Source organism: Heliangelus exortis, chromosome 1 (assembly GCF_036169615.1).
Source record: "Heliangelus exortis chromosome 1, bHelExo1.hap1, whole genome shotgun sequence".
In the NCBI taxonomy this organism is placed as follows: domain Eukaryota; kingdom Metazoa; phylum Chordata; class Aves; order Apodiformes; family Trochilidae; genus Heliangelus; species Heliangelus exortis.
In genome coordinates this window covers 1,597,233-1,609,741 of record NC_092422.1, presented here as the reverse complement: position 1 = coordinate 1,609,741, position 12,509 = coordinate 1,597,233, and positions in this window count along the sequence as shown.

Sequence of the window (12,509 nt, the reverse complement as noted above, 5' to 3'; positions counted from 1 at the left end):
ATTGGGTGAGGCTCTGAGACACGTGGAGGGATGAACACCCTGATTAGGGAAAGAAAAGAAACCAAATGTCCTCAGAGATTTGTATTCTCCCAGAACAGAGCGTTCATTGAGATGGGAGTTGTTGTACACATTGTGGCTGTAATTATCAGATCTAATTGAAGCATTTTAACAATAATTAATCCCCTCATTTAACTTCCGAATGGAAAATTTCAGATATCTTCAGTGTTCTGACTTTCTTATGAGTCTGCTACTTTTTTACAGACTGGTTTGGGTCGGAAGGGACCTTAAAGATCCAGTTCCAACCTCCCTACCATGGGCAGGGACACAGGGCAGGCTCCAAGCCCCATCCAACCTGGCCTGAGACACTGCCAGGGATGGGGCAGCCACAGCTTCCTTGGGCACCCTGGGACAGGGGCTCAGCACCCTCAAATTCAAGAATTTTTTCCTCAGATTTTATCTCAATCTCCCCTCTTCCAGTTTAAAGACATTTTCCCATCCAACCTGGCCTTCAACACTTCCAGGAATGGGGCAGCCACAACCTCAAACTTTTAGGCTGAGCTTCAGAAAGGAGCAATAAAACTTAGAATATCAGAATCATAGAATGTGAGGGGTTGGAAGGGAGCTCTGGAGCTGATCCAGCCCAACCCCCCTGTCCCAGCAGGATCCCCCAGGGCAGGACACACAGAACACATCCAGGGGGGGTTGGAAAATCTCCAGAGAAGGAGACTCCAGAACCTCCAGGATCAGAACCATGACACCCTTGATGATTCCTGGCAGGATTAGGACATGCTGGGGAAGCATCACTGGAATTTTGATTTGGTGTGAGCAGGAGGGTAGCCTGGCTGGCTGGGGGTGTCAGGATGTGTGTTCAGTGCTGGGGGATGCAGGAATAATTCCTACATTCATCCTGTTGTTTAGAATCATTGAATCAAAGAATGTCAGGGGTTGGAAGGGAGCTCTGGAGATCATCTGATCCAACCCCCCTGTCCCAGCAGGATCCCCCAGGGCAGGACACACAGAACACATCCAGGGGGGGTTGGAAAATCTCCAGAGAAGGAGACTCCAGAACCTCTCTGGGCAGCCTGGGCCAGGGCTCCCTCAGCCTCAAGAAGTTTCTCCTCATGTTGAGGTGGTACTTCCTATATTCTAGATTAAAAAAAAAGTTGTATAAATACTAATTTCAGAACTGATTTCTCACTGGTACAAAAGACAGAGCACCCCCACCTTGCTCTCCCCAAGCTCAACCCCTTTACCCTTGGTAAACCATAACAACTTTATAGCAACATTAAATAAACCTGGGCTCAGGTGTTCTGTGGGTTGATACCTGCATAAAAGCAGCCTCCCCATTCTAGAAAAACCTGCTCTTTTCTGGAGCAACTTGGTTTTTCTGCTCTCAGTGCCCTGCTCCTGCTCTGGGCAAAGATTTTTTCTTTTCCGGGAGCTGTTGGGAGGTTACGGTTGTAAACAGTAAAATCCACATCCCAACCCCTCTCTCTTACACAATAGTCACTCTGGAGAGTTGAGTTGGCATCTGTGAGTCAGAGGGGAAATGAAACAAGGTTTTGTTTTGGTTTTTAATGCCGTGAAATATTTAATCCAGTTCTTCTGCCCCTTCACAAATGGGGTTCAGACATCCGGAAAGTCCCAGAGGCACGACTGTGAGCTTTGGGCTGCCCTTCAGGATAGAGGGAAATGAGCTCAGTTTTGGGTCCTTCGTGACAAGAAGGGGTGGATGTGTGTCCAGAGAAGGGGAATGGAGCTGGGGAAGGGTCTGGAGCAGAAATCTGAGCAGGAGCAGCTGAGGGAGCTGGGGGTGTTCAGCCTGGAGAAAAGGAGGAGGAGGGGAGAGCTTCTGGATCTCTGCAGCTCCCTGAGATGAGGTTGGAGTGAGGACAGGTCAGGCTCTGCTCCCAAGGAACAAGTGACAGAACAAGAGGAAATGGCCTAAGGTTGTGCCAGGAGACGTTTAGATTAGATATTAGAAAAAATTTCTTCCCCAGAAGGGACCTTCTGGCTCTCTACAACTCCCAGAAAGGAGGTTGGAGGAGGGGTTGGTCTCTTGTCCCAAGGAACAAGTGACAGAACAAGAGGAAATGGCCTCAATTTTCACGAGGGGAGGTTTAGGTTGGATACTGGGATCAATTTCTTCCTGGAAAGGGTTGTAATTCCTTGTCCCAGGGCAGTGGTGGAGTCCCCATCATTCCTGGAGGGATTGCCAAGCCCTGGAGCTGTGGTGCTGAGGCCATGGGGCAGTGGTGGCCTTGGCAGTGCTGGGTTCATGATCTGAAAGGTCTTTTCCAATCCAAATGATTCTATGATTCCAGGGACATCTGGTAATGACTTTGAGAAGCTGTGAAGAAGGGCTGCCCCTGCCAGCATTTTCATGGCCAAAATGATGCCACAAAGCCCAAGATCTCACAGGTGGGCTCGTGGCATGGATGCATCTAAAACATCCACGATGAGGTTTTCCATCCTTCCTGCTGCTGCTGCTGCCTTTTCAGACAGGTTTTGCTGCTGGTGTTTGCTTTTCTACATGCCTGAACTCCAATTAAAAAAAAAAAAAGCCAAACACTTTTTAGAGGGCTGGCTGTGTTGTGGAGAATGTCTGAGTCATTTGCTGCTGATCACTGCAAGTCCTAACTCAGGCTGGGACACGATGGGGAAATCCTGCAGTGCAGAAACACCCTGAGCAGCCCATGCTGTGAACACCTCCAGCTCCTGGCTCTGGGATAGCACCTGGGAAACACATTGGTGGGGATAGAACAGGAGCAGCCTCCATGGTTGCAACCAAGATGAAATTTTTGGGTGCAAAAAAACCAGCTCGGTGCCCTGGGTGAGATGAATTCATCAGAGGAGGTTGGGAAGGAAACATTGCCTAGGAGAGAAGGTTGCCCTTGCCAGGATGTGGGAGGATTTTTCCTCTCCTGAGCATCCGTTTTCCAGCTACCTGAGGCTGGGGAGTCCCTTGGACCAACCTGCTTCTCATCTTGCTGAGCCCTAAATTGGCTCCTTTGCTTTGCCCATGTTCTTGGCATCCCACCAGGGCCTCCCCAGAGCTCCACACCTCATAAATCCAAGCATAAACTCCCAGAATACTTTTGCTCCCTCTTGCTTGATGATGCAAGACCATGGATTTTTTTCTAGGAAGTGAGTTGGACAGCCTGGAGGAGAAGGGATGTGAAGAGTTAACCCAATTCCTGGCCTTGGGGAGAAATTGTCCCACACAATGTCCCACAGCTGCTGCACTTCTGGTACCTTTTCTTTCACACTTCAGGGAGGGCTGGAGGACCAGAACAGGCTCAAGAGCTCTTTTAAGACCCTTGATCACTCTTGTAACCACCTGCATGGGGGGATGGAGAAACCTCACTGAGTCTGGGAACAGCACCAGGCTGAGGAACAAGGTGGAGGAAGGGATGCTGGAGGGACTTGAAGAGGTTCAAGAAGGACAAATTCCCCCAGGTCCTGCTTCTGGGACAAGTTGGAGTGGCCAACTGCAAGGACCTGGTGGCCACAAGTTGCCCCCAGGTCAGAAGTGTGCATTTGCAGCAGTGAAAGTCAACCATAGAATCCTAGAATTGTCTGGGTTGGAAGGGAGCTCAGAGCTCCTCAAGTCCAACCCTTGATCCACTCCCCCCGTGGTTCCCAGCCCATGGCACTCAGTGCCACATCCAGGCTCTTTGGAAATATCTCCAGGGATGGAGAATCCACCCCTTCCCTGGGCAGCCCATTCCAATGCCTGATCCCCCTCTCCATCAAGAAATTCTTTCTAATGTCCAACCTAAACCTCCCCTGGCACAACTTGAGACCATGGCCTCTTGTCTTGCTGAGAGTTGCCTGGGAAAAGAGCCCAACCCCCCCCTGGCTCCAACCTCCTTTCAGGGACTTGGAGAGAGTGATGAGGTCTCCCCTGAGCCTCCTCTTCTCCAGCCTCAACACCCCCAGCTCCCTCAGCCCTTCCTCACAGCATTTCTGCTGGATCCCTTCCCCAGCCCAGTTGCCTCCTTTGGACCTGCTCCAGCACCTCAAGCTCCTTCCTGAGCTCAGGGGCCCAGAACTGGACACAGGACTCAAGCTCTGGCCTCCCCAGAGCTGAGCACAGGGGCAGAATCCCTTCCCTGGACCTGCTGGCCACGCTCTTCCTCAGCCAGCCCAGGATGCCATTGGCCTTCTTGGCCACCTGGGCACACAAAGGACTCATCAAAGGTCATCAAAGGACTCCTGAGGGATGTAGCAAATGAGGAGTTTTTTTGCTTCAGAGCCCACTGGCTATGGAGGAAATTGTCTTCTTGGCAGGTGGACATCACTTGGATTTCAGTGGAGAAACCAAAAAGCTTGGTGAGTTCTGGGGATCCACACCATGGCCTGAGCAAAGGGTCCCTTGGTGGCCAGGATGGGGACATACCTGTGTCCTTCACCCCTGCTGCCCTGGCTGCAGGTCCTGGTTGGCTTTCTGCCCCATCACTGGGGACTTCTTGCCATGAGAATTTCTCCACGTGAGCCCAAGCTTCAGCACAGCCTGGGGGACTTGCAGAATAATTAAGGCTGGGAGTTCAGCTGAGGTCTCAGCTCCAAGCCTGACCTTCACCAAAGTCAGCCTGTGTGACAGACAGGCTTGGATATCTCTAAGGATGGAAAAATTCCTGCTCCCTGGCCATCTTCCAAAGTCTGATGGTGCTCGTGGGATTTTTTTCTTTTTTTTTGTAGTATCTAATGGAAGTTTCCCTTTTTATAACTTGTAACACGGCTTCTTGTCCTCTCACTGGGCACCTCTCTCTCCATCTCCTCCACCCCATCCCAGCAGGCAGCCAAAAAGTCCCTCTGGGACTTCTTCTCCCCCACTGCACACCCAACTCTCAGCATCTCCTTCCACGCCCTGAACTTCATCTTGGTGATGTCTCTGGGCTCATCTGTCCCCCTTGGCCCGGTACTGGGGAGATCCAAAGCAGACCCACTGCTCATCCATGGTCTCACCAGTGACAGAGAGCAGGAATCACTGCCCTGGACTTGTTGGTTGCCCTTTTGAAAATCCCACCCAGAGCATGGAGTCTGGATTGCCAGGAAGCTGAAGAGGAGGCAGCAGTGTGCCCAGGTGGCCAAGAAGGCCAATGGCATCCTGGGCTGGCTGAGGAAGAGCGTGGCCAGCAGGTCCAGGGAAGGGATTCTGCCCCTGTGCTCAGCTCTGGGGAGGCCAGAGCTTGAGTCCTGTGTCCAGTTCTGGGCCCCTGAGCTCAGGAAGGAGCTTGAGGTGCTGGAGCAGGTCCAAAGGAGGCAACTGGGCTGGTGAAGGGATCCAGCAGAAATGCTGTGAGGAAGGGCTGAGGGAGCTGGGGGTGTTGAGGCTGGAGAAGAGGAGGCTCAGGGGAGACCTCATCACTCTCTCCAAGTCCCTGAAAGGAGGTTGGAGCCAGGGGGGGGTTGGGCTCTTTTCCCAGGCAACTCTCAGCAAGACAAGAGGCCATGGTCTCAAGTTGTGCCAGGGGAGGTTTAGGTTGGACATGAGAAAGAATTTCTTGATGGAGAGGGGGATCAGGCATTGGAATGGGCTGCCCAGGGAAGGGGTGGATTCTCCATCCCTGGAGCTATTTCAAAAGAGCCTGGATGTGGCACTGAGTGCCATGGGCTGGGAACCACGGGGGGAGTGGATCAAGGGTTGGACTTGAGGAGCTCTGAGCTCCCTTCCAACCCAGACAATTCTAGGATTCTATGATTCTATTCTATGATTCTATGACCTGCACCCAGATCCAAGGGGAAAACCTCTTCACTTGCTCCCAGGTGTCCACCAACCCTTGGGACCTACCCAGCTCTTGGGGAATTGGGAGAGGGAGATGCAGCTCCAGCCTCCCCATGGAGCATCTCTTGTGGGTGACAGGGGAAAGGATGTTGGCACCTGGACCAGCCTAAAATCCTGGTCCTGCTGCTGTCCCCCAGTTTTCAGCTTGGTCCCCAGAAGTGGGGAGGAGCCCCAGAGCTGAAACTGAGCCAGCACCATGTGGTCATTTGGAAAAATGGTTCCCTGGTTGTTGTAAACAATGGGAAAATAGTGTGGGAATGTAATTAGCTGAGGACATTAATTTTTTTTGTTTGTTTTAAAGTTTTGTTTTGTTTTGTTTTGCTTTGTTCCACGGGGCAGTTTTGGCTTCTGCTCTAGAGGAAGTCTGCTTGCTCCATACCCACCTTTCCCAGATGGGGAAACTGAGGCAGGGGCTTTCCCCAGTGTTTCCAGGGAGACAGGACTGAGGACATCCCTGGCTGCTCCAGCTCTGAATCCCAGAGCCTAGAATCCCTTCTCCTGAGCAATTTCTCCACCCGTGGTGCTGCTCTCCACCCATCCCAGAGCTCGTGGTCATCTTGAAAGAGATCAAAGCTTGGTGCAGAGTTTGTGGCCCAGTTTCTGGGAAGGGTGGTTCCACACCCCTGCCCTGTCACTCCTGTCACATTGTAGGGTTATTTGGGATCTGAATTTTGGAGCAGAGGACACACATCAGCCTGGCATTAGGTCCCCCCAGATATCCTGAAAAGGAAGCTGAAGAGGAGGCAGCAGTGTGCCCAGGTGGCCAAGAAGGCCAATGGCATCCTGGGCTGGCTGAGGAAGAGCGTGGCCAGCAGGTCCAGGGAAGGGATTCTGCCCCTGTGCTCAGCTCTGGGGAGGCCAGAGCTTGAGTCCTGTGTCCAGTTCTGGGCCCCTGAGCTCAGGAAGGAGCTTGAGGTGCTGGAGCAGGTCCAAAGGAGGCAACTGGGCTGGTGAAGGGATCCAGCAGAAATGCTGTGAGGAAGGGCTGAGGGAGCTGGGGGTGTTGAGGCTGGAGAAGAGGAGGCTCAGGGGAGACCTCATCACTCTCTCCAAGTCCCTGAAAGGAGGTTGGAGCCAGGGGGGGGTTGGGCTCTTTTCCCAGGCAACTCTCAGCAAGACAAGAGGCCATGGTCTCAAGTTGTGCCAGGGGAGGTTTAGGTTGGACATGAGAAAGAATTTCTTGCTGGAGAGGGGGATCAGGCATTGGAATGGGCTGCCCAGGGAAGGGGTGGATTCTCCATCCCTGGAGCTCTTTCAAAAGAGCCTGGATGTGGCACTGAGTGCCATGGGCTGGGAACCACGGGGGGAGTGGAGCAAGGGTTGGACTTGAGGAGCTCTGAGGTCCCTTCCAACCCAGACAATTCTATGATTCTATTCTATGATTCTATCCTAAAACTATCTTGGTGTGAGATAACCTCCCACCTCCTTATGACCCAGGGAAGATGGCCACAAATCCCACACCCTGAGCTTCATGGGGACACACAGAGGTTGCCTTGGGCTCCTGGGCTCCTGGGCTCTGCCAAGCTGGCCAGCACAAGCCAAGAACCTTGACTCCAGTTGCCCATCAGCTTTGCCCACTGGTCCATGCTGTTGCCATCACTCCATAGCTGGGGTGGGAGCAGGAGCACGGGGACGAAGTGGTGCAGAGAGAGGATCAGCACCTGCTGAGGATTCCCCAGCCCACATTGTTTGGCCCTGGGGGATATGGGAGGCAGCAGGGCATTGTATCCCAAAAATAGCTGCCTGCTTACAAAGGAAAGGTTGGTGGGGAGCCAATCTCTAGAGCTCCGTGAGGGTTTCCTCCTGCCACAGGAAAGTGAGTGACTCACTGCTGGGGAAACTGGGAGGACTGGTGAGAGGCAATCCCTCTCCCTGGTGGTTTTCTATCTGGAGATAAATCTCCATCCACTTCCTTTGCAAATCCCCTCTCCTGAAAATATTTATTCCTGGGGTTTTCCTCTTCTCAGATGTTTTCTTTAGGCTGCAAAATCACAGAGCCCCCAAAAGCTCCTTGCTTGGACCAAGGCTTGGCCATGGCCACCTCACAAGTGACACATTGGGAGGGAGAACCTGGTCAGGAAACACCTGCAAGCACTCAGCTAAGGGCAGGGTCTTCCTCCTGGTGTTTTCTAACCAGATCCCAGTGCTGATGAGACTCTTTGTTCCTTCTACAGGAGCCTGTGCTTCAGTTTTGATGACAACCACAAGCTTGAGGGCCATGGTGTGGACATTGTGGAAGCCCTGGAAGTGTCCCAGCCCAGGTTGGATGGGACTTGGAGCAACCTGGGCTGTGGTAGGGGTCCCTGCCCATCCAGGGGTTGGAACTGGAGGAGCTGGAAGGTCCCTTCCAACCCAAACCAGTCAAGAACTCTGTGATAAGGGTGGGCTCATGGTCCAGGACATCTCCATGGTGTCCTTCAACCTTCTTAGGTGTGAAGCCCCAGTCCTTATCCAGGCTACACCAGAAGGGGGGGAAAAAACCTGGAAAGGGAGCAAAGCCATCATCAGTTTTCCACAGGTACCCTGTGCATGGTTCATCTCTCATTGCAAACCCAGGGCCTTTCCCTTGACTCCAAAGAGGCTGAGAAGTGTCTGCTGGTCACCACCCTCCATCCTTTTACTTTGCAACCCAGAGAAGGCCATCTCAGCTCCTCCTTTCCAAAAAGACCTTCTCAAATTGCTAAAAGGAAGATGAGGACCTGCAGAACATGAGGACCTGTGCCATGTGTGGAAGGACCCTTTGGTGGTGAGATGTCTAAGCCAGACACATGCTGATATTAAAAAATGCCCCAAATATTCCTCCCTAGGGCAGAAACTGTGGGGAAGAGGCCAATTTAAATGACAGAACCATCTAGGCAAGAGGTGGTGGTCTTCCCATGGATGTCTCTAAGGCCAGACAAGTTGCCTTCCCACCCAGAGATCACCCCCCCCTGGATTTCTTGAGATGGTGAAGGGTGAAATTCAAGTAGCAGCTGAACAAAACTGGACCTGGTGGTCAACTGGTCTCAGCAAAACTCCTGGGCACTCAGCCAGCCTGAGACAAAGTGGAGACATGATGGAAAAATCCATGGTGTTGCTCCATCCCTGCCATGTGTTGGTGGCACCTTCAGCCCAACCCCTGATCAGAGGACCCCAGGATAACTCAGAGTCCTGGTTTGGGGCAGGATAAAGGTGATTTTCTGTCTTGGACTTTTGCTTCCAGCTGAGTCTCTTGTAAGCAGCTGCACTGCTGAAATGAACAGCAAGTTTCTCAGGCAGTGGCTGCTGCTGGGACTGATCCCACTCCATGGTTACAGTTCCAGCTGGAGCCTGGGGTGCAGAACCAGGGACACTGCTCAGCTCTGAGGAACATTTTGCCCTCCAGAAGGAGAAAAGGAGTCAAGAGGTCCCACCTGGAACCCTCCTTTGGGGAGGAAGGGACAAGAGAGATGCCAGAATTGAGCAAACAGAGGATTCCATCCCATCCACCTCATCCTCAGGAGAAATTGGAGGGATCCCCAGGCTCAAACCCCTTCCTGCTTCCCCTTCTTCCCCTCTCCCTCTTTGCTTGGGCATCCTGGGAGGATCCCATCCCTTCCTCTGCCTGTGCTCCTGATCCATCCCAGCCTGAATCTGTGTGTTCCTGCCTCCAGCTCCCAACTGCTGCTGACTCCAGGATTCCAGCCTGGATTTTCCCAGGGCTGCCCTGCAGCCTGGGTGGTGACGTGAGAGTTCTTGGGGGAAAGGGGGGAGGAAAGTGGGATCCATTTTCCTGTCTATTTGTATAGATTGAGTCATTTTTCCTATTTCTCATTCCTGTTTCCTTCAAGCTGTGTAGTTCAGTTCCCAACCCATCAGTCTCTCTCCCTTATTCCCTCTCCTTTCTTTATCAGGGAGGGAAGGGAGATTAACACAGAGCAGCTGTTAATTGGTTTAATTGCCAGGCAGTGTTAAACCCTGACACTCAAGTTGGAAGCCACCCCAGGAGGTCTCCAGTCCCACCTCCTGATGACAGCAGAAACAGCTCTGGGGTCAGACCAGGCTGTGCTGGGCTTTGGTCTGTTGGGTCTTGAAAGCCTCCAAGGACAATCTGCTCATGATGGAACAATTTTCTTTTGTGGTGATGTTGGCAGCACTGCTGTGATAATGAAGATTCAAGCAGATCTCTCTGGCCTTCATAGGAAGAGAATGAAGGCAGCAGTCCCAAGGAGCATCCCCATCACCTCTCCTGGGAATGCCCCTTTGGCAGCAGGAGCATCCCTGGGGGACCTGGGGAAGGAGCTCTTCCAGTTAAAGAATATTCCAGACTGTTCCTTGTGGCATCCAACCACAGGTGGGCTCCATCCAGCTGGAAAAACAAAAGGATGCTGTTAGAAAGGTTTATGTCTCATGGCAGAGGACACACCACAGCTCCCACTGTGTCTCCTCTTCCATCCTCTGGGTCAGATTATCAACTCTCTGGGGATAAAAGCATCATTTTTCTCATCCCTTTCCCTCTCTCCTTGCTTATACACAACCTCTGCTCCTTAGGCACAATTCATCTTCTGATTTAAGGAGACACCCAGACCCACTTCATTAAGCACTCAACTTCTCTTGAGCTTGGAAACCCATTCCTTGGATTCCAGGACTTATCCAGGCAAAACCCAGACACAGAACCAACTGGATGAAGCAGTCAACCCAGCACCATTGCTTCCAAAGCTTGGTTTGCAAATCTGGACTTCCCAGGATTTCTTGGCTGAGGGCTAGGAGGAGATTTGTCAGGAAAGAACCATTTGGCCTGGAGGTTTTGGCTTCTTTTTGCTGGGAGCTGCATCCTCAGCTCACCAAGGATGTTGGACCTGATGCTTCTCAGGAGAAACCCAATCCTAGGGGATTTCCAGTACTGGGAGCACCTCGATGCTGTTGCTTTGTGTGGGTTTCATCAGTGATTCCCAGCCAAGGAGGAGTCCTGAGAGATTTTGGATTAATTGATTAATTAATTTTGGATTTGCCAGACAGAGAAGGGCAGAAGGGGAGCTGGGATTGCCAGGAAGCTGAAGCTGAAGAGGAGGCAGCAGTGTGCCCAGGTGGCCAAGAAGGCCAATGGCATCCTGGGCTGGCTGAGGAACAGCGTGGCCAGCAGGTCCAGGGAAGGGATTCTGCCCCTGTGCTCAGCTCTGGGGAGGCCAGAGCTTGAGTCCTGTGTCCAGTTCTGGGCCCCTGAGCTCAGGAAGGAGCTTGAGGTGCTGGAGCAGGTCCAAAGGAGGCAACTGGGCTGGTGAAGGGATCCAGCAGAAATGCTGTGAGGAAGGGCTGAGGGAGCTGGGGGTGTTGAGGCTGGAGAAGAGGAGGCTCAGGGGAGACCTCATCACTCTCTCCAAGTCCCTGAAAGGAGGTTGGAGCCAGGGGGGGGTTGGGCTCTTTTCCCAGGCAACTCTCAGCAAGACAAGAGGCCATGGTCTCAAGTTGTGCCAAGGGAGGTTTAGGTTGGACATTAGAAAGAATTTCTTGATGGAGAGGGGGATCAGGCATTGGAATGGGCTGCCCAGGGAAGGGGTGGATTCTCCATCCCTGGAGATATTTCCAAAGAGCCTGGATGTGGCACTGAGTGCCATGGGCTGGGAACCACGGGGGGAGTGGATCAAGGGTTGGACTTGAGGAGCTCTGAGCTCCCTTCCAACCCAGCCAATTCTAGGATTCTATGACTCTAATCCCTGGAACGTGACCTTTAAATGCTGGGAGGGGTGGGAGAGTTATTTTCACTCTGATGGCACAGATCCAAATAAGAAACACCAGCCAGGCCCTAGGTGACAATAGTGGCCTCCTGACAAGGACATCACTCAGGAGGGACCTTGCAGGGTGGTGTCCCTCCTGGAGAATGGTTTATCACAAAGTATAAAATAAATGCCTCCTATCTTGCCTGGTTGGAGGTTAAAAAAAAAGATACAGCTGTGATGGAGCTTCCAACCAACCCTCAGCCTGGGGTTTTCCAGGAGAAATCCATCTGGAGACAACTTCCCACCTCCCCAGTGGCTCTGAGTCTGCTCCAGCCCCAGAAACAGGGACAGGCTGCAGATTTTCATGCTCCTCAGGGCTGGCTTTGTGAGTTTCATTGGTGTTTGAAATGAGAAAATATGGAAAAATGTAAGAAAATGATTCTTGATGTTTGGAGGGGATTTTTAATGGAGGAACTGAATTGCATCCAACAGGGAGGTTTTTCTTGAGAACTGAACTACTGCTGGTCGTATTCACACAGGGTCTTCATCCATGGGGAAGTTTCTAAGGAATGACTGGAGTGCAGGAAGATGCCACCATCCTTCTTCCAAAGGGCAGGAATTAGAACAGAGTCCTGAGGAGGATGAAGTCTTGTGAAGGTGTGATGATGTTGCACTCTCCATCTTCACCCACTCATCAAACAGAACCACAGAATTCCAGACAGTTTGGGGTTGAAAGGGACCCAAAAGCTCCTCCAGTTCCAACCCCTGGATGTGCAGGGACCCCTCCCACAGCCCAGGTTGCTCCAAACCCCATCCAACCTGGGCTGGGACACTGCCAGGGATGGGGCAGCCACAGCTTCCTTGGGCACCCTGGGACAGGGGCTCAGCACCCTCACCCCAAACAATTTCTTCCTAATCTTCAACCTAAATCTCCCCTCTTCAAATTTTAAAACATTTCCCCTTGTCCTCTCCCTGCATCCCCATATCAAAATCCCTCCCCTCTTCCTTGGGCAATCTGGGCCAGGGTCTCACCACCCACATAG